At 32.7% G+C, this 24,429-nt stretch overlaps 1 long non-coding RNA gene across 3 annotated transcripts in view; it reads left to right on the top strand.

The window, feature by feature from the left end:
- LOC105481660 (uncharacterized) overlaps positions 1-24,429 on the top strand; it is a 508,229-nt gene that overhangs the window by 411,856 nt on the left and 71,944 nt on the right. The gene's annotated exons all lie outside the window — the stretch shown is intronic.

The following is a 24,429-nucleotide window of genomic DNA, read 5'->3' on the forward strand; positions in this document are numbered from 1 at the left end:
ATCTTTCAGCTTCTCATGACATCAACATCACTTGCTAAACGGAAGAAACTTTTCCAAAATTGTTATTTATTTTTCTCTGAATTACAAACCACTTTTTAAAAATGTTCCTGCTAAACTCATTTTTTTCTTTCCTCGGGATCAATTTATTCTTTAATGTATAGATACCTATCTACCTATCTACTGCTTCCTTGTCTGCTCATCTCTCACCACTCTGTGTTAAGTATCTGTGATAGGCAGAATAATGCCCTCATACTCAAAGATGCCCATTTCCCAATCTCCAGCTCTGAAAATATGTAATGTAAAATTGCAAAAAGAATTGAAATATAATTAAGGCAAAGGACACTGATTTAGGAATATTATTTTATATTACGTCTGTGGGGCCAGTTGCACCATGTGAGCCTTTAAAAGGGAAAGAGGAAGCCAGAAAAGTGAGTCAGAGAGATTTGGTGTGAGAAGGGCTGCACCCACTGTTGCTGGTTTTGAGGGAAAGGAAGTAGGCTAGGAGCCAAAGAATGTGGCAGCCTATAAAAGTTGGGAATGGGCCACAGTTTACAACCAGAGAAACATAAAGACCTTAGTTCAACAGTTGCAAGGAATTGAATTCTGGCAATAATACAATTGAGGAAAGACATGAATTTTCTTCTAGGAGCTTCCAGAAAGAAACAGAGCCATGCAGATAGATGCCTTTATGACCCATACAGTACTTCTAACATATAGAACTCTAAGAATATCTCTCTTATATACTCTCTTTTACCTTTATTAAAACACTCACTGCACAATATCGTGGTTGCCAATTGGCTTGCCAGTGTCTCAAAAGACTGTGCCCTCCTTGTTGGCACTGTTTTCATTCTTAGCAAACTGCAGAGTGCCAGGAATGTAGTAATTATTCAATACGTCATAGATAAATTAGTATATAAATGTAGCACAATTCATACATTTAATTTATCTTCTGTGCTTTATTACAAATAAAAATACCCTTAGATATCATATTTAATTTTTAATTAAAATATCTGTTCCTTTCTCTTTTATTTTCATCCTCTTCATTCTTTTGCTTTTTTTCTTTTACTTTATCTTTTCTGCCTCTTTATATGAAAAAAAAAGCTTCAATATTTTCCAAATACCAACAGATTTGGCTATTGAACACTTTAAACCTTTTTTTCACTTCTATTCCCCTCCAAGGAAAACAGAGTCAATGCAAGAATAATTGACAATTTAGTACAACTTACTGACAAATAACTTACATTTGGAACAAAAATTATTTGGCTAAGCAAAGTGCTATAACATTTCTTTTTGACATTCAATAATGGTAAATAAATGGAAGAAGTATAAATAGATTGCATTCAAAGTGACAACTATGCACAGTGTTTAATTTCAACTACTTTCAAAACTTTAAAACTCCATTATGAACTACAAGAGTTTACAAATAAACTCAATTAATTAAGCTTTGGCTAATAACTTAGCATCACTACGTTGATTGCTATTTTCTATATATGAAATTATATTACTTATTTTCAGGAAGCATAAGATTTGCATTGTGTGTTCAGTTAATATTAGATTAATTGTAGTACAGCCTTAGAAGTTGGCCTGACTTTGTCTTTCCTCATCATATGACTGCTTTCAAATACAAAATAGATCTGGGTAAAGAAAGAGAGAGTGGAAAAAGATGGTTAATTAATAATATTTGAATTTATCTTGCCATCATGGATAAGTGTTATTAGAAATATATAAACCCTTTTATTCCACAATGTACATTTTTTCTCTCATGTCGCCTTTTTCAGGAAAGGAAATTTGGGGTAGAAGAGAGATAATAATTTTATATTCAGATCGACAAGCCATTCTAACAAAATAGATTACAATATTTATTTACTTATTTTGCTTTTTCAATGATATGTTCTTCTTTGCAAACAGTTAGACAATGGTGGAACATTTGATAAACATATTTAGGAGAATAAACTTTAGATGAAAGTGGTCCGCAAACCAACTCTCTAGAAGATGATAGAGTTTCTCTGGGCTGCATCCTCTGCTAAAGGAAGATTAACTGTATGAGGGCGCTTTCAGCTCTGCTACTTAGATTTCTTTCTTTTTTTTTTTTTAATTTATTTATTATTATTATACTTTAAGTTGTAGGGTACATGTGCATAACGTGCAGGTTTGTTATATATGTATACTTGTGCCATGTTGGTGTGCTGCACCCATCAACTCGTCATTTACATCAGGTATAACTCCCAATGCAATCCCTCCCCCCTCCCCCCCTCCCCATGATAGGCCCCGGTGTGTGATGTTCCCCTTCCTGAGTCCAAGTAATCTCATTGTTCAGTTCCCACCTATGAGTGAGAACATGCGGTGTTTGGTTTTCTGTTCTTGTGATAGTTTGCCAAGAATGATGGTTTCCAGCTGCATCCATGTCCCTACAAAGGACACAAACTCATCCTGTTTTATGGCTGCATAGTATTCCATGGTGTATATGTGCCACATTTTCTTAATCCAGTCTGTCACTGATGGACATTTGGGTTGATTCCAAGTCTTTGCTATTGTGAATAGTGCCGCAATAAACATACGTGTGCATGTGTCTTTATAGCAGCATAATTTATAATCCTTTGGGTATATACCCAGTAATGGGATGGCTGGGTCATATGGTACATCTAGATCCTTGAGGAATCGCCATACTGTTTTCCATAATGGTTGAACTAGTTTACAATCCCACCAACAGTGTAAAAGTGTTCCTATTTCTCCACATCCTCTCCAGCACCTGTTGTTTCCTGACTTTTTAATGATTGCCATTCTAACTGGTGTGAGATGGTATCTCACTGTGGTTTTGATTTGCATTTCTTTGATGGCCAGTGATGATGAGCATTTTTTCATGTGTCTGTTGGCTGTATGAATGTCTTCTTTTGAGAAATGTCTGTTCATATCCTTTGCCCACTTTTTGATGGGGTTGTTTGTTTTTTTCTTGTAAATTTGTTTGAGTTCTTTGTAGGTTCTGGATATTAGCCCTTTGTCAGATGAGTAGATTGCAAAAATTTTCTAATGGGATTATTGGAAGGTGCTTCTAAAGGCAAGCAACTCAGGATGGTCAGTGTGAAGCTTCAGCATCCAGAATATTGAACCCTGTCTCCTCACTTCACATACAGTGGCTGCACTTAAGTTTTTCCACATCAAGTACTAAGATTCTATGTAACTTTTATTTAAAACTTCTAAATGCTTTTACATTTAAACAGATAAATTATAGTAAGTCAAATATTTTGTCTAGATCTAAAATGCTGCATTTCTAAGTAAAGGGATATGTTGTGAAAAGGAAATGGTCATGAATAAGATAAATTCTTTATTTATAACCTACTAATCTTAAAATTATCTTACCAGAAATGGTTATTTCTTATTATACAGTCAGTGGCAGTTGTTGAAGAAAGATTGTATCAGAAGACAGAATGTACAAGACAAACAAAAGAAATTCTACCCTAAACCATGACTGGTTTGAGACTAGCAAAATTATATAAAATCAATCAATAACTGCCAGACAATGTGAGACTCAAAAAGATGCTCTATAGGCTTATGAGCTTATTAAATAGAGTCTTAAAATACACTATAACATTTATTTTAAAATATGAGGAACCAAGTCTCAACAAACCTCAAGAATAAACCTTCAGAAGATGTTACCATGTCATAGGGAGATTCAGCTAAATATCAATAATTAACTTAGAAAATTCTCAAACTGTTTGAAATTTAGTGTTCTTACTTAACGATGATAAAAATACAACATCTTGTAAATTATGCTATGCAGCTAAAGCTTATGTAGAGGAAAATATGTAATTGTAGTTCTTATAATTGAAAGGTTGAACAGTTAACACAGTCTAATTATTCAGCTCAAGGTGTTAAAAAAATAGGCATAAAAATCAAGAGCATAAATGAGACAGATAAGATAGTGAAATATTGAAATCAAATTTAAAATTGTACAAAATCCTTCTAAACTCTTGTTTGTTATTTGAAAATGTATAATTGTAAAAAATTTCCACCAAAATTAAACAGAAAGATATATCAATATCAGAGGTGAAAAAAGAGGCATCACTACATGTGGTACAGTCACTAACAATAGATCTTACTGAATGCTTTCCCTGAGACCACCAATTACCACTTCTGTTTATAACTGGCCCACAGCTCTTAGTAATAAAGTAAAAAGGAAAAATTAAAGGAAGTGGGAAAGAAAGAAATAAGTCTGTCTTGATCCATATACAACATTATGGTCTATATGAATAATCCAAGAAAAACCCTGAATTATAGAAATTTGTACAAACTTTTAGCAAGGTTATCAGACACACTCATGTCAAATATCAATTTTTATATAAAAGCATCCAACAAATAGAATATTTCATTTAATTGAATATTACTATAAACAAGCATCTAGAATAAATCTAGAAAGAGTTATGCAAGAATAAAACAATACTAAATTTAACTGAGCAAAATCATAGCAGGTCTAAATAGATAGAAGTGTAAATTGCATTTGATGTTTGTGGTTTGGAAGATTCAACAGTGTAAAAACGTCAGTTTTTACAAATTAGTTTATACATTCAAAGAAATCCCAAAGAAAATATTAGAAAAGAGAGAGGGAGCGAGAGAGAGAAAGAGTGTGTGTGTGTGTGTGTGTGTGTGTGTGTGTGTATACTGACAAAGTAATTCTAATTTTATATGGACAAGTAAGTAAGAGGCCAACAGGATTAAATCATCTGAAGAATGAATTTGAGAAGCACCCTATTTGATACCAAGACTTTTAGGCCCACAAGAATTAAGACAGTATGGTACTGGCTCAAAGATGGACAAGCCAGTTAATGTGATCATGAACTGAGGGCATACAAAGATTTTCTAAAATGAATGCAAGAAAACAAAATCAAAAACAACTAACCATAAAACTTGAAAGTTGGAAAACAGTATAATTAAGGTCTTCTATTAATCAAAAACCTTAAAAATTGAAAAGGCAAACCACAGACATAAAGAATATAGTTGAAGTACTTACACTGATCAATGGATTCACACATCAAATGTATTAAAAATTTCAGTATATAAAAGTGATATGTGTAATAACAAAATGAACTAGAAACAAATAGGCATTTCAAATAAACAAGATAAACAAATGACTAATAAACATATGAAGAGAGGCTCAATATTATTGTTTATCAGGAAAATGCAAACTAAGCCACAATGAAATTATTATCATCAAATTATTTTTGCTATAATAACCAACACATCTATAATGCCATCTTTGTGCCAAGCATAGCTGTAAAAGTGTTATATATGTTTACTTTATAATCTTTATAACTATATTATTTTTGTTTTCATATGAAGAAACACAAAGTGGCCAAATAATTTACAACATGTTTTAGAACTGCTGAATGGGAGAGTCAGTATTGGCATATTATTTATTTAAGCTGGAATTATCATATGAGAAATAAAAGCTTTCATTCTTCTCTATGAATTCCTTTACATATAGTAACATATTCTTCAGAAATAAAGAGCAGAGGAAAAAATTACACCATATATTTTTTACAGATTTATGAATGTATAATTGATATATCTTTAAAACCACACCTATTTAATGTATAAAATTTGATGAGTTTGGATATAAGTGTATACACATGATACCATAACCTCAGTTAAGGTAGTAAGCGTATCCATCACTTCCAAAGATTTTCCCATGTCCTTTTGCTGTTTGTTTGTTTGTTTGTAAGAACACTTAACATGAGCTCTATCCTCTTAACAAATTTTTAAGTTCACAGACGGTACTTTGAAATACAGGCATTACGCTGTATACCACATATCTAGAACTTACTTATTTTGTATAACTGTAACTTTATACCCACTGAACAACAATAACCATTTCTTCCTCCTCCTACCTCGTGGTAGTCACCATTCTATTTTTCCTTTCTATACCTTGGCCATTTTCTATATCTCATGTAAGGGAAGTCATTCAGCATTTGTCGTTCCGTCACTGATATTTCACTTAACATAATGTCATCCAGACTCAGGTATGTTGTTGCAAATGTTAGGATTTCCTTTTTTCAGGCTGAATTTTATTCCATTGCATGTGTATTTCACATTTTCGTTTTTCTTTACCCATTCATCTGTCAATGGACATTTGGGTTATTTTCATATCTTGGCTATTGTTAATAATGCTACAATAAACATGGGATTGTAGATATCTCTCTGAGACCCTGACTTCAAATCTTTTTAATATATGCCCAGGAGTAGGATTGCTGAATCACGTTGTGGTTCTATTTTTCATGTTTTGAAGAACCTCCATGTTTTCCATATTAGATGTGCCATTTTACAATTATTTCTACCAAAAGTGTAAAGCGTTCCAATTTTTCCCCATCCTTTCCAACACATTTTGTTTTTGTTTTTGACAATAGGCATCCTAAGAGGTGTAAAGGAATATCTCATTGTGATGTTGCTTTTAATTTTTCTGATATTCACCAAATCTTAATTGCTATTGCCCGATTCCAAAAGAGCAGCTTGACATGTCACAGATTCCATATTTTTGTCATGAAATTGGTAAAAGCAAACACTGAAGAATAGATACACATTCTTCAAGGACTGCAGCCCTGCCGTTTTTGGCTGACAGATGTGTCCTCAGGGTCTAATGCATTAACTAGTGCATAAATAAATGTGCATTTATTAGGTGAATCTGCTTCTGTTGGATTTGTGTTCTTATTATACACATATAATTATTCAGACTTATAACTGTCATATATTCTAACCAACTAGACAGTGAACACTTTGATAGTATAAATATTTCCTTAATCAACAGAACATGTTCACTTCTTTCTCTGCATTTTTGCTCACGGTGTATAAATATTTAAAATGAATATCCCCGTCACACTCCCTTCTGCCTAGTTAACTCTTAGTCCCTTGCCATAGAACAAATTCTTACTCCTCTGCAAACAATCTCAAAATTAATATTTTTCCTACAGTTCTCATATTAGTTTTTCAATTCTACTCTATAATTACTTCTTTTGTATTGAAAATTGTATATTTATATTTTCCTCATGATTATGTGATTTATTGATATATAAATTATTGTTATTCAAATATCATGACTTCTGAAAATTAATGTTGTTTGAAAGTTTCTTTGGTTCTATCCTTTATTTTATTTTTCAAAATGGATCTTAATTTAAACTTACCCACTAAAGTATCTTTTGTTTTTAAGGACTCACCAACAAATAGTGTGTAGTTTTCCCCTGATTCATATTTAGAGTCCTAAGTAGATATTAAGTAAAATATTACTACTTTCCAAAAAAAATCATTTTGAATTTATCTCACAAAGAGTATTGTTTTATCATTTTATTAATCATTTTTATTATTCAATAGAAATTATCAACCGAGCACGGTGGCTCACGCCTATAATTCCAGTGCTTTGGGAGGCCAAGGCAGGCAGATCAAGAGGTCAGTGGTTCGAGACCAGCCTGGCCAATATGGTAAAACCCCTTCTCTAATAAAAATACAAAAAAAAAAAAATTAGCTGGGCGTGGTAACATGAGCCTGTAATCCCAGCTACTCAGGAGGCTGAGGCAGAAGAATCACTTGAACCCGGGAGGGGGAGGTTGTAGTAAGCCAAGATCGTGCTAGTGCACTCCAGCCTGGGTGACACAGTGAGACTCCATCTCAAAATAAATAAATAAATAAATAAAATTAATTTCTATGAAGTAGTATTTATAATAAATGTCTTATATTCAAACAAACAGCAAGATAGCCTATGCTAATTCTAAAATAAATGGACACCCTAATATATGTTATAAGCTACTTGGATATCAAATTTTTCATCATTATAAAATTAGCTTTTTACCAATTTTTTCAGGCTTGTATTTTTAAAATATATTTTAAATCTTTTAATTCAAAAATAAAAAGCAAATATATGATAAAATTAGTCAATTTGCCGTCAAGTCACATTTTGTATTTCTAAATGCCAAAGTATCCTGGTACTGACAATCTACTTGCCACTGCTTTGAAAAGAAAATTCAGCTTATGGAAGATCATGCTCTTATTTGCAAGACATTTTCTAACATTGCAAAGTATTTTCACATTAACATTTGATAACCTGTTTATTTTTGTTTTATTTATGGTAATAATTGTACATATTTATAGGTTACTTGTAATTTTTGATAGATGCAATGTATAATCATCAAATCAGAGCAATTGCAATATCCATCACTTCAAACGTTGATCATTTATTTGTGTTGAGAATATTTCAAATATTCTTTTCTAGCTATTTTGAAATGTACAGCAAATTATTGATAAGTTCAGTCACTCTAGTGTGCAATAAAACACTAGAATTTATTCCTTATAACTATATGTTTGTACCCCTTAATGAGCCTCTCGTCACCTTCTATCCCCTCTCTTCTTAGCCTCTCATATCCAGCATTCTGATCTCTACCTCTATGAGATAAACTTTTAAGTCTCTCACATATATGTGAGAACATAAACATGATAAAGTTTTGAAAATGGCTTTGTAGTTTCATATTAAAACATGTAATCCTAATGTGGTCATTCAAATGTTTCCTTTCAATAAAATAATGAGGCAGCAGAAATGGTTAATAGTTCATGTTGTGTCAACTATTGGTCAAAACCTAATACGATAAATTTTAAGAAGAAGTACATTGCTTAAATATTGCAGTGTTAGTAATTAAATAAAGTGAAAATAAAATAAGATAAAATATAGTTTTCATTTTCTTTGAAACTGAAGTTTAAAGAAATTTTAAATAGAAAATGAAAAAGACAAAGTATATGGTTTTTGAAACTTGAAACAAAGCTAGATGGAATGGATAAGATCTAGTATTTGATAGCACAGCAGGGTGACTACAGTCACCAGTAATTTATTGTATATTCTAAAATAACTAAAAGTATAATTGGATTGTTTGTAACACAAAGAAAGAATAAGTGCTTGAAGTTATGAATCCCCTATTTACCCTGATGTGATTGTTATGCAATTTATGCTTGTATTAAAATATCTCATGTATCCCATAAATATATATACCTACTATGTACCCACAGCAATTAAAAATTAAAAAGTCAAATTAAATTTAAAAAGAAGACTTCTGACATTTTCAAAGGCTGTGCTGCTGATAATACTGGTTCTTTATAAAAACTCACTTAGGAGTTTTTATACTTAGGAGGGGCATACATTCTCAAACCTGTAGTCCCAGCTAATCAAGAGACTGAGGCAGGAGGATTGCTTGAGTCCAGGAGTTCAGAGTTAAAATGAGCTATAATTGTACTATTGCACAAAAAAATTTAACTTCAAATGGTGTGGGCATTTCATTTCAATCACTGAGACGGATAAAATACAGGCATCAGTACTGATTATTTTCTGTCTTTCTGTTTATTAAAATATTTAAACATCTGTGGTACTTTTTCCTTAAAATCCAAGAAAATGTGTTCATTTCCCAAAACAATTCTGCCTTTTTGCTTTATTTAACCTTGCATACTGCCATTTATGACATCCTCAGTTTTTCTCTATGTTCTTAGTGCCTCACATTTGGGCTTATTTCCTTCGTACTCTGCACCAGTAGTCAGGTTTTAACCAATCATTACCACTTCTCAGATCTTTAAGTCCTGGCTTAATAAGGCCAAGGGTCTCATCTACTTAAAACTAAAGCGATTAAAATTCCTAATCAAAATGTCATTGCTAAATTAGCAATCATAGTCCAGGCTGATTCTTGAGCATTTTTTTCATGTTGATGAATTTGAGCCTAACCATTGACTTATTGAGTTTTTTACAGAAATATGAAGAAGGGGCCGGGCGCGGTGGCTCAAGCCTGTAATCCCAGCACTTTGGGAGGCCGAGACGGGCGGATCATGAGGTCAGGAGATCGAGACCATCCTGGCTGACACGGTGAAACCCCGTCTCTACTAAAAAATACAAAAAACTAGCCGGGCGAGGTGGCGGGCGCCTGTAGTCCCAGATACTCGGGAGGCTGAGGCAGGAGAATGGCGTGAACCCGGGATGTGGAGCTTGCAGTGAGCCGAGATCTGGCCACTGCACTCCAGCCTGGGCGGCAGAGCGAGACTCCGTCTCAAAAAAAAAAAAAAAAAAAAAAAAAAAAGAAAAGAAATATGAAGAAGGGCTTCACAACTGGTTAATTACCCTAGCTATTGTCAACTCTTTCCTGGGTCCCAGTGTGTCAGAGAAGAATAGAATATAAATAGACACTGAAGTCAAAAACCTAATCACTTATAGAGCAATGTGGGGCTTTCCAGCTCCTACAGCACTGAAGTGAAATGTGATTTGTTTCTGTGAGTGCCAATGACCAATCAGAAAGCAAGGCTGAAGATTGAGTAGATAAGGATGAAATAATCAGAGATAAAAATAATATTCTTAATATGGTGCACTAACACTGCATCCAGAGAATCATATCTTCAGCTGAGTAAATGTTTCTGATATTTAAAAAACGGTCAATTGCATTCTTATCCATATAGTCAAACCAATATGTTAGCACTGGCCAACTTTCTGATACTAGTAGACAAGATTATGTAAGCATATGTTTTTGGTTTTTTCCACACTCAGTAGCTGAAAAATTAGATTTTATATGCTGAGCATTATCAAACTATATTTGATACAAGTATAGCCTTTGGTTAATAAAAAGATAAGGCCTAGAAAAACACTCTTTCTAAAAATCTGTAATAATGAATTATTTGGCCGGGCGCGGTGGCTCATGCCTGTAATCCCAGCACTTTGGAAGGCTGAGGCAGGCGGATCACGAGGTCAGGAGATCGTCACGGTGAAACCCCGTCTTTACTAAAAATACAAAAAATTAGACGGGCGCGGTGGCGGGCACCTGTAGTCCCAGCTACTCGGGAGGCTGAGGCAGGAGAATGGCGTGAACCCGGGAGGTGGAGTTTGCAGTGAGCCAAGATCGCGCCACTGTACTCCAGCCTGGGTTATGGAGAGAGACTCCATCTCAATAAAATAAAATAAAATAAAAATAATAATTATTTATCCTTGAATGTATTCTGCTCTTTAGAGAATATCACCAAAAAAGAATTTTATTAAACATTAAAATGAGTTTTGATCTGGGAACAACATTAATTGTTCATAAAAATCAGGTTTATATACTGGTTTTGCAAGGTCTGAGCACAAATTGATAAAGTAATAACACCTATTACCTAAACTTTTTACTTTATCTTATCCAATTCATTCGATACACAGATACTAAAGTAAAAATTGATATAATTTAGAGAGGACTAATTAAATGAAGTGAAACTGGTGAAAATTATTAAAAATATGTATATACTACAGAGAACAATATAAAGAAATTTCTGAGGAAAAGATATAGAACCAAGTAAAATGTAATATCTAAATGTCAAAATACATAAATCAAGAAGCCTAGAAAATACTCAAGTATTTCTCAAATAATGCATTACTTGTTTCTCTCTAAGAATTGACAAAGGAGATAATGCATAACACCACTAACAACATGGCAAGCAAAAGAAAAGGAGGTAAAATTAGAGAAGACAATTAAGTGATGATTAAATTAGGAAATGAAGTAGTGATGAGGTCAAGGACAAATGGAGAGAAATGAAAGAAGAAAGTCATAAAAAACAACTGGTGAAAGCATAAGGAACAATATTTAAAATGTGAATTAAATAATAAAACTTGCAATTGTGACTTTTCAGATTTAAAATCCAAAATCATTAATATGATGCAAATATCCTAAATAGTCTCGATCTTTTATTTTCTGTCTTACATTCTTTGTTCTCACCTCCAAATTTTCCATCCTCACCTCCCATCCTCCATACTCCAACCCCTACTTTCCACACATATTGTCACTTCAAATATATTCAAATAGTTGATGTCTCAGAGATCCAATCGATTATTCACAAGGATGTAGACATTAAAATACAATAGAATTTTATCAACCCCATCCCACATGTTATTGACACAGAAGAACACAGGAAATTTCACCTGTGATACAATTACTCTGGACTTGCCATGATATTAACTGAGATGACTGGTTGTGGATATTGATACTCCACATAATGAATCTGCTCCCCGAACACAAGTTATTAAATAGAACCTCCAAAGACAGTCAAGTTGTCCTTTCATACGTAACCTGGCAAAATTGAATACACGGTGATATAATGAGGTACTTTAAATGAAATGTAAAGGACATTAACAAATCTGATTTTTCAGAGGCCTTTTGGCCTTCAGAGATAAAATATTAATTTCCTAAAATATTCCTCTGTTCTGACTTAGTTCAAATATCTATTTGCACAAGCATCCAAATAGTTTCATTGCATCCCAGGTGTTCATATGTGGCCCTGTATGGTTTTCAATGATTAAATACCCAGAAGTATCTATAAATCACTAAGTTCTCAATTCACCATGATTCATTTGAAACATTTTCACCATAATTGCTTCATTAACCAAGCTTCCAGAGTTGTGATTTTTTTTGTTCATTTGTTTCCTAGAAGGACTTTCTGACTCATTGCAAATACATTTGTGTGAAAATGATACATCAAACTCGGAACTGAGGGCAATTCTTTTCAATAGGACGTTGGTTTCTTTCATCTGTTGTGAAATATTTGAAAAAGTATTGTCATCAGAATAAAATCTGTATCTGTAGACCTACAGTATTATGTATTAATGATTAAGAGTGGAAATTCTGGTATACATGACCTCAGACACTGGCTCTGATATGTATTACCTTTATGGCTTATGGATTATTACATAACTTTTGAGACCCCAAGTTTCTTTATCTACAAGAAGAAATTTAATATTAGCAATATAAGCTTATAGTTAATATGAAACAAGATAATACATATAAGCAGTTAGCCCATTCTTCTCATTTACATAATTTACACCTGTATATTTTACAAATATGCTATTCCTTTTGTTATATTTATTACTGCTGCTGTTACTATTATTCCTACTGGCATATTATTTAAAAATGCTTTTAACAAAATATTTGCTGCTTATTTATTTGTTCTATATCAGTAGTTATATATAGTATACACATACACACTACATGCATATATAATATATGATCCACTATATATTCATTTATATACATATATTTGGTTATATGCTGCCAGCCTAACGTCATTAAAAGGAAATAGAAATATGAGAAAAAAGATCAACATAAATAGTCTTGGGAGATGTATTAATAAATTAGCTCAAGAAAGATTTGTTTATTTTGGCAACATACAGTCATTAATTCAAGTGAGAGAAACTTACGAACCCGAAGATAAAAAAATCCATAAGGAATGATTGTTAAGAAGCTTACATTGGATTTCTTTGATTCACTAATTATTGTTGGTGCCTTAGAATATAAATGAGCAATGTTTTGAAATCATTGATGAGAAAGGCCGATTTTTTTTATTGAGAAAATGTTTTTCTAGTGATATGAAGAGCACACAATTGAACTTGGGGAAAAGAAATAAACGTTACATTTTACTTTATAACCAAATTTCTGTAATAATATTAAGCATTGAATCCATTGTTAAGGAGTGAAGTGAAAATTTACTCAGATCTACATACTGTTACTAAATTTTTTAAATTTATAAATTTATAAAAGTGTAACATGTTTTACTATATTATTTTCTCACTTTATCTTTGGCCCAAGGTAAATGATGTATAATGATGCATTATTATTTAGAATAAAAAAAAGAAAAATCCTAGAAATTGGCACATAGGGAATAATTTGTCTGTCCTTTGACATAAGTAATTCTGAGGTGTTGCTCCTCCTGGTTACAATCACTTTTTTTTTTTAATATCATGTCCCAGGCAACATTTTTTTTTGTTGCAATTGTTTCTGACTTTAAAAAAATCATATGACTTCAGTCTTATATATTTATGACAGGAAAATGTCTTCTTAACTTTTTAACTCTATCATTTATCTTAACATTTACCATAGAAGTAAAATATGTGTGCCAATAAGGGTCTGTGTGTGTGTGTGTTTGCACATGTTTTCACATATATATTATATACAGATTGTTATAGATATGCTCACATATTTTCATAATCATAAAATAGATCTATCCACATATATATAAATTTGAAAATGTTATCAGAAATTTCTATGATAAAAAATTAGTTCACCCTATGTTTTTATACACTATTCTAAATTTATTGCCCATCAAAGTCATTAAATATAAGTGCCTAATTATTATCTATAAAACCACATTGGTTAGTTAAAACATAATTTGTAACTGTACATTTGATCTCCCAAAATTACTCAAGGCATTGAGGAGCTAAACATGACCTTCAGATGGACAGATGGTTTATACGGTGATGACACTGGTCCTCTTGACCAAAAAAAAGGCATAAAGAGACTGTATGCACATTAATGCTTATTGTATTTTATTTATCAAGGGTTTGATATTTGTTGCTTAGAGAATGTAAAATTATATATAATATAAAACTTAAATATATAATTGTCAACAAGATAAAAATGCCTAACACCTAATGCCTGAAACTTGGATACTATACTTTATGCTTTCTTAAGGGTTAGACCACCAAGAGAGAAAAAATAAAAGAAAGTTTGATACAAGGAAATATTTAAAAATTCTGTATTCTGAGCATAGATGAAGTGTCAACATACAGGCATAACAAAAGGAACATGTGGGAAAAGTAAAAGAGAAAATAAAACATCACTGCTACAGTGAATGTTAGATATAGGGGTAGACATAGAGGACATTTATATTTACAATAAGAAATTAGAGAGCCCAGAAACTTCTGAGATCAAGATCTTGGAAAGTTCCACAATAACCAGAACTTTAGGAGACTTAAGAATGTTTGAAATCGTAAAGGTAACAGTAACTGTGCCAAGCCAAGGCTAACTCATGTCTGTATACAAAAGAGACAAGCGATTATACACATCTACATCTTCATCAAATGAAGCATTGAAAGATTGAAGTTGTATACTGGTTGAAAATCACAGTAAAATAGAGTTGCTCCTCAGTATTCACAGGAGATTGGTTCCAGGACCTCCTGTGGGTACGAAAATCCATGGATACTTAAGTCCCTTTTATACAATTATGTAGTATTTGATTATAACCCACTAACACCCTCTCATATACTTTAAATCATCTCTAAATTACTTATAATACCTAATAAAATGTAAGTGATATGTAAATAGTTGTTATACTGTATTGTCTAGGTAAGAATAAAATGGAAAAAGTACATATTCAGTGCAGAGGTAGCTATGCATTTTTTTCCAAATGTTTTTGATCCATGGTTGGTTGACTCCATGGTTGTAAAACCCATGGATATGCAGGATTGACTGTATTACGGATCATTTCATGTATAAGGCAGCACTGTTTTAGTGAAAAGCTAAACGAAACTATATCTACTTTAGAAGACATGATAATAGCTGAGAATAGTGGAAAAAGAAGTTTTTGACACACATCATGATACAGAAAATCACTCCTCTCCTACAAAAAACAAACTTAACAAAATACCTACAAGCCAACCATAGGAAGTATTTAATAAGAATGGAATTTAGCTGGATACATGGTAGGTATATAATTGTCAGTTATATTTTTTTATACTAGCAATAAAAATGGGAATGCAATTTAGAGAACTCTGTTACAATAGCCAAAACATTACATTTCTATGAATGAATCTAGTAAATATATGAAAACTTTACAATATCTTCACACTGAAAACTATGCAAAGCATTTCTTAAATTATATCTAAATAAAATGGAGAGTTATTCCAACTTAATGGATTGTTCTACTCTTACTAGTAAAATGCCTATTTTCCTCAAGTTTCCCTAAAGCTTCTTTGCAATCCCCATAAACATTTCAGCATGATTTTCCTTTTATGGAAATTGAGAGTATGATCCTAACATGTAGATTGAAAGTCCAATGTCCTAGAATCACTAAAGCAATTTTGAAGCAGAGCAAAGCAGAACAGGTATACCACATACCATGTCTTACTATAAATACATAGTAACCCAAACAATGTGACATTGTTTCAAGGACAGACAAAAGGTCCAATAGTACAGAATACAGCGTCTTGTTAGAGACGTGCACATTAATCTATAATTGATTTTTTAAAGTCCCCATTACAAATTCTCTGGGGAAAGGATGGTTTTTATAGTCCATGGGGAAAATGGTTATATTAATTCACTTCTCTTTCCAAACAAACACAAACTAATGTTAGATGGCAGATACACCTAAATATTATACATATATTTATCAAATTTCTAGAAGAAAACACATACAAGTCTTCATTAACTCAATCTCTGAATAAATTTCTCAAATAACATGCAGTAAGTAGTATCTATAATAAACATTGATAAATGGTGCTTCATTAAGAAAAAATATATAGTTTTCAACAAACCTGATAATTAAGGGAAGTGATACAAAAACTACAGTCTGGGAGAAGATATTTTCTCTCTCTCTCTCTCTCTATATATATATATACACACACACACGTATACATATAGAAAAATAGGGTTGAATTGAATGTGTGCTTCACAAAAAGATATCAAAAATTTGCATAAACTTGTGGAAATGTTTTATTATCATTATTGATCACAGATATGCCAATTAATATTTCAATGAACTATCACTACCTATCAGAATACCTAAATAAATGGTTGAAAATACCAAGAGTTCCTGAGGATATGGAATAACAGTAACTATATTGGTAGTGATTACGAAAAATGTAAAAGCATTTAAAAGAAAATGTTTTGATAGCACCTATTTGAATAAAAATAATAGTATCCTCTCATATGCCTGGAATTAGCAACGCCATTCCTATATTCTATATGCCCAACAGAAATACACCAAAACCAATATGAAAAAGTGAACATGGAAATTTATTCATTGCAGCCCCAAACTTGGCAAGAGTCAAATGTCCAATAACAGTAGAATGAGTTAATCACGATAGTGTTTACAATTGGGTATGATCCTGACTGGAGCATGTTATGAAGGAGTTGGCTTGGGTAGTAGTTACACAATCTTTATGTGTATTACATGTACTACACATTTAATACATGCAGACTTTTCATATGGGATGCCTTCAAAGAGGGAAATAAGAATATTTGACAACTTTTGTCCATGCTAAATCAACAATAAATATTATAATACTTTTGACAAGAAAAAAATCTTAATTCTGTAGTTCACAAAGTAAGCCAGATATAATTGTATTTTATAAACCACATATTAGTGTACCACTGTGAAGTACGTGTATTCACAGTTTCTTTGTTTCACTATTGTAATATATCAAAAGCATACTATATTATAGACAAGTATACAATTTACTTAAAAAGTAAATTAGAATCATCATCTGTTGTTATCCTATTTTTTAGTACCTTAGAACATTGCCTTAGTCCATTCTCACATTGCTATAAAGAAATACTTGAAACTGGGTAATTTATAAAGAAAAGAGATTTAATTGGCTCACAGTTCTGCAGGCTGTACAGAAAGCATTGCTGGGGTGATGCCCCAAGAAACACAATGATGGCAGTAGGTGAAGAGGTCACTGACACGTGGCCAGAGCAGGAGAAGAGGGGAAGGTGCTATGCAGTTCAAACAAGCAGATCTCAGGAGAACTCTATCACAAGACAGCACTAGGGGGATGGTGCTAAATCATTAGTAATAACCCCCATAAGCAAACCGCCTCCCATCAAGCCCCTCTTCCACACTGGGGATTACAATTCAACATGAGATTTGGGTGGGAATGCAAATTCAAACCATATTAAGTATGGTATTCTAAAAATGACTGTAGCAAAGCATTCAATTTCAGGTTTATAAGGACTCTATAATCGCATGAGTTTACTGTTACGTAAAAATGAATGACCTTTCATAGCATTTTACTACAAATAGCTTTCATTTTTGAAAATTGTAAGATTTGAAAATAAAGAACCCACAACAGTGGAAGGAATTGATTCTAACTTTTGAAGATTGTTAGAAAACAAAAATTATGTATACAGTGCCAACTGTGTGTGACACAATGTTACTTTTGTCCTAGAAATGTAATATATTACTTAATCTAACAATAATTAGAGTATATATTGTTATCTTTTTTTACAGAATTCAGAACTAATGCCTACATTTAAAACAAATGCTTATATCTTCTACTGTGCATAGGGGCACAAAAAGAGTGAATTTTCCTGGAATAACAGCCACAAGTTCAAAACCCATTACAACATTAACAGTGTGCTTCCTTTTTTTTTTTTTTTTTTTTTTTTTTGAGACGGAGTCTCGCTGTGTCGCCCAGGCTGGAGTACAGTGGCCGGATCTCAGCTCACCGCAAGCCCCTCCTCCCGGGTTTACGCCATTCTCCTGCCTCAGCCTCCCGAGTAGCTGGGACTACAGGCGCCCGCCACCTCGCCCGGCTAGTTTTTTTGTATTTTTTAGTAGAGACGGGGTTTCACCGTGTTAGCCAGGATGGTCTCGATCTCCTGACCTCGTGATCCGCCCGTCTCGGCCTCCCAAAGTGCTGGGATTACAGGCTTGAGCCACCGCGCCCGGCCAACAGTGTGCTTCTTAAAACTGCTCCTGCTAGAAATCTTTCCAAAAATGGCATATTTGGGTAGAATTAAACAAAAATCATTCTTGGCTCCTTTTATTAAAAATGTGTTTTCTTCCTCTAAGTCTGTAGGATTTGGAGCAAGCCAAAATATCCTTGGATAAAACTTTTAAAATTCCTATTAATAATGTCAGAATGTTTGTGAATTTAAATTGGAATATAGATAACATTTTACTGGCATTTTGGTCAAGAATGAAGATTATTCTCAGCTGCTCTTATATCTGATAGAGTAGGAAACATTATTTTCTGTAATGGTTTTCAGGTAAGAGGCAAGGGAGCCCAAAGCAAAGCAGCCAAAGTTACCTTTGTTTCTGACAGTCATTCTGGGTTGTCTCCTCATCACTATCTCCTAGACATCTTCCTTGCTATGAAAACTCCACATGGGCTCACCATTCTCCAATTTGCTTTCAGCAGCGCTCTGCCTTCCTAGGAAACACAGAATGGCTCTTAACCTGTCTCTGACAAAAATGTGGTCTCATTTGCCTGATGGTGATTATTTTCGGCAAGGTCGTCTGACAAAATTATGCCAATTCAATTATACAGAGAAGTTCTCTCAATGTGAATGTATTCTATGATGGATTTTCTTGTTCCTGATAGAGATGAAAGATGATTTTTTTTTTCTACTTCTTAATTTTGGCCTCTACATGTGACACAAGTTGCCATACTGGAACTACTAGAAGATAACATTCCAAAGAGGGTAGAATGGAAAACTACATTCTTATTCGGACACTGAGTTAGCCGTATCAGTATAACCTTACTGCAAGACACGTTTTTATTTTATCTGTTACTTTCACATGCAAACATTATAACTTTTATTTTTTATTTCGTATATTTCAAAATTATTCCTACAAATTATAGAGTAGATTCTAAACATTTTAAAGTAGAATATAAATACCGTTGGAATGCCATTAACACTTTGCTAACTTGGAGGAGAGCCAAAGGAATCAATTCAGGAGAAAACTGTGTATGGGTTCTCTAAAAGGAATAAAACTATTGTTCCTGTCTTCAATGAGAAATAAGTTGAATAATTTCAAAACAGTATAGTCATTGGGATCAATCTATGAGCACCCAGTAAGTTTTGAGCATACAGAAATATTCTTAAACTATTAAATATTTAAAAATAGCTATATTTGAAGCAACTTGAGTTTGTTATTAGCAGACATGGAAGTGTGAAATGTTTAAATTTCATCCCTTATAAAGCTATGGTTGACTCTGTTATATTTGAGGATACCACGTAAGACTAAAGGTGAGTTCAGCACTCAGACTGTACATGACTCTTTGACTACAAAAAGTTGAAGTGAGCTGTTCTCTAGTAATGCCATCATGTGGAAGGCAGTGTGAAGACTCATGACACAGAAAGTGAAATTGTAAAAAGAGAAGCCAAATGGCATTGGAAGACATTTCACAGGGTATTTAAAAGGGACATGTAACTCTATTATTCTATATCACATGTAAATGAAAGGAATACTTCTACTGTGCACTTCCTTTCTTGTTGGTCCTAGTCCTCAGTACCTTATATTGGTTCTCAGAACCTGAAAATCAATGATCAGTTGCTATTGACTTTTACATCTTTGTTGCTTGAACACAGTTAGTTGATGGCCTAGAACCTACAGGTATTTGTGTTTGCAGTCTTGGCCATGGCCTCTTCTGATTGATAATGTCAATGAACTCACCACCGATATTTCAGTTTTGTTTGCTCTTTGACACTTCTTTAGTGTTTTGACTTTGAGAGTTACCTCATGCTGACTCTGACCATAAACCCAGGACATAATTCTGGTCCAGCTATCATCAGCTTTTTTCTGTATTGTATACAATATGTAAGCCAGTAATTCATATGATATTGACCTGTTCATTTTTCAAATAAAATGCATACTTTTCTATAGCACTGTTTTTTCAAAGTAGACCAAGCACTGTAGGGATCTCCATGTTTTGAAAAGAATACTACATCTTTTAAGAGTTAAAGGAGAATAAGAGATTCAAAGGGAGTTATTTGCTAAAAGAAATACTTTCTAAGGCTTGATTATATGGCTTTATCCCGTGTTACTGTCATAATTTCTTTTCCTTTCTACTGATAAATTTTATTGGTTTTAATCCCAATTTGCAGCATGCATGGGTTACTTTAAGAACTATTTGATTGATAGAAATTTTTCTAAAAAAGGTCTGGGCTCCATACTTAAAATATTTTTATCAAAAGTTCACATATACTTTCAAATATATTCCATTTTTTTGCTACAAATCCGAAGTTTAAAGATATCTATAATGTATATTATTCATATTTTATATTAATTATTCATCATAATACTGACATTATTTTCAAATTACTAGAATTATTGAAGAAAAGTAAAATACAGCAGCAGGAATGATATATAATATAAAATAATATAATAAGATATAATAAAGGTTTTGCTTTTTAGGTGGTTCCTAAGTGTCAAATAATTATACAAGAAATTGTTTTCATTATTATAAACAGCTGAAGTAATTGTAAAACTATATCCAAGCTTGTGACACATTTTTTTTATAATGACAACTGAGATAAACATATCAAATTGTAAGCTAACTCCAAAGAAAGTAAATAATTTTATTATCTACTTCCCAAGTAGAATAACAATACACATAGTTTACTTTCTAGAAGGAAAAATGTTTCTGCAGTTGTAGTTATAATTTCCTAGCATTGTTCTTTCAGTCTTTTCCTTAAATATATTTTCTTATTATTGCTTTTACTGACAATTTCCAAAATTTATATGAACAATTTTAATCTCCATGGTTTCCGTCTTTTTCTCCTTCTCCTCTTTCTCTCTGTCTCCTCATTTTCTTTGCCCTCCTCCTCCCCCATCCTCCTCCTATATTGCAAAACATTTGTGTAAGTTTCAATAGCCTACTACTTCCAAAGAAAATGTACTCCTCAAAGAAGGTTCAGTTGGATATCAAGAGAGGAACAATCAATGAACCAAATCTGGCAAATAGATAGTTTTCAGTACAAAAATGGATTGTACGAATGATACATATTTTTGGACTAACTTGAAATAAATCAAATTATGTAATGTAGTACATAAAATTCGTATTAATGACACAGTCTTACCATTTGGTTTAAACCTGCTTTCATTGGATATAGAAAATATGATTGCAACAATGTATCTGAAATGATGTCATTTTATAATTTTGAGTTCACAATGAATTCTCATTTTTGTTATGTGCACCCTTAAGAAGATGTATTTGTATTGTAAAAAGAATCATATTTTTATATACATTTAATGCTAACTGGTCTATAATTTTTGGAGATAAAAGTGATTGTCAGAATTGCAGAAAAATCAGAAGATTGCTCAAGAATGTATTTGCATGAGCTATAAGGAAACATTTAGTTATTTATATATGAGTGATTTCCAAATGGTGAGTGTTGGGAAACAGAATCCACAGTGTGTTTCAGCATAGAAAGGAGCAGAGCTTGAAAGGCACCTTATAGAAAAGTACTCGTAACATGCACGTTTCTACGTACCAGCTTACGGGAACATTTCTTAATACATGGCCTTTATAAGCTTAAACTCCTAGGTTTTTTAGCTACCGAAGTAGATTTTTGGAGTTTTGTTTTGTTTAGAAATTGAGGGAAAAAGAAACTCATGTATATTTATAGTAGAAGCACCTTTACCTTTTGTAAGCAAAGGTACATTGGTGATGAGAGTTAATGAGTAGAAGAGCAACATACAAAGGAGAAAAAGATGACAGTAGAGGGCAACTGCACACCTCAGGGTACAAATAAGAGAAGGACAAATAGCAATGCAGTAGAGAAATTACATTTCACTCATGGCAGTTTATGGTTGACCTAATGACAAGGTCGAGTATTATGCACTGAGTGTAAAATTAATGTCAAGTCGAAATGGGCTTTTCATCTGGATGGCACTTGCTAATGTAAAACATTTTAAAAAGAAGCCATCAGCAACACTTGGGAAAAGATAATTCTGAAAGGAGAAGTAATTCATGTCATTTATTTTAAGAGACAAAAATAAACCCTTGAGAGCAAAGCTTTCATTTCCATGTTTAATTTTGAAGGAAGAGAGTCAGTTGCAGACAAAAGTCAGATAGATATCAATAATTATTTCTGTTCACCTGGAACCAGGATAGTAATTTAATTTGTATTAGGGCAAAATTAAACTTTTTTTTTCATTTTGCTGATGAAAGACCTTTGTGCGATGTTCAGACTTAACCAAAATAGCATTTAGTGTCCTGAAAAGAACATGGTAAAACAATATAACTTATTTTAATAACACTTGATGTATTAGACGAGTGACAGACAGGTCTACAGCCAGGACTGCTTTTCATTCTCCTGGGGACTAATAAAAAAGCCATATGACTTTTTTATTGACAGAATTTGAGAGAAAATAATAAATGGCACCTCTGTATTTAAAAACACAGGAACTGATCATGCTTTCCTTACCTTCTCTTTGCTACTAAATGCAGAGGATCCAGATGTACTAAGACATGGAAAGAGTTATCGTCTCTGAAATTACCACATTTAGGTCAACTTGCTGCCCCTAAACCAACCTCATTCGAATGAAATGAGAACAACGAGGTTCTCATTTCTATGGGAATAAACCACTGAAGTTTAAGAATTTTATTTTTATTTTTCATACCTAAGTAATACAGTTATGTGTGCGTGCGTGTATGTAAAAATAGTCCTTAAATAGTTAATTTTCAAGAAGAAACTTAAAATACATAAAATATAATAAAGATTCCATAGTGATTTGCCAAGTAAGTGGATATCTTCCAGAATCTTCTAGATAGAATTCCCATGTATGGATGGAATCAGTCTGCTTGAATGTAACTAATCATGATCAGTACCTTACAAAATGAGGTCAAGCTGACATTTTCACTTCCTGACTTTTTTCAGTTTTGCAATATTTCCTTTCAATTTTTTATTCAATTTGTACTTCAGTGTTCTGAGGCACACTATGTATTTATTTTACTTAGTGGAATTTGTGGTTTAATTTGAGACGTGTGGTTTCACATCTGTTTTAAGCTATCAAATACATGGTGAAAGTCTCAAGAATGGGCAGTCTTACTTAAAAAAAAAAAAAAAAAAAAAAAAAGACTAGCCACCATATAGTTCAGCTTCAAGAATGCCAGACTCAAATCCCAAGTCAAAGAAATAATCAAGTCAATTTCCATATCAACATATTTTGCAGCCAACACTGAGCTAGGTCGCAAAGACTGATATATGCAAAGCAACGTCAATTATCAGGAGAGAAGTCTTCTTTTGTAAAGATCAGGCAAAAAGGAGAGCAATGCCAGATTACAAAACTAAAATCCAGTATCATGGCAACACAGTAAGAATGTAACAGACATACACACTCAAAATTTTCATATGCAGTGAAACAACGTATTATTTATTAACTGAGTCTCTAACCACATTCATTGTAGTTTTCTTCTTTATTCAGCTTTGATTTGCTGGTTATCATACTTTTTTTTCTGGCTAACCTACTGTCTTTCAAGGCTGTGCTTATGAATGCTCAACAATATTATTGACATTGTGTTACTCAAAGTCTTTACAAAGACAAATGAGGATTAATCAAAAAGTAGCTATTTTATAGGTTTTATCTGCCAGCTATTATTCTCCAAAGTAGATGAAAATACTTTTTTTTTTTTTTTTTGCCAGCTTCACAAAGAGAAGTTCTAAAATTTGAATTTGAAAATCCTTTAGAGGAATGTGTTGAGATAACTATCAGAAGTTATATTAGGAAAAGACCATGCTTAGAGCATTTAAAATAATTTTTACTTGGAACAGTGCATAGAATTGAAGTATGTAGCATATCATCTAAGTGACTTACAGAAGACATCCCATTAAATTGCTCAATATTGTTATAGAAATTTTATTGTATTACTAGCTTTTGTAAAGTGAGATAAAATTTGTT

The sequence above is a fragment of the Macaca nemestrina genome, chromosome 16 (assembly GCF_043159975.1).
Source record: "Macaca nemestrina isolate mMacNem1 chromosome 16, mMacNem.hap1, whole genome shotgun sequence".
NCBI lineage: Eukaryota > Metazoa > Chordata > Mammalia > Primates > Cercopithecidae > Macaca > Macaca nemestrina.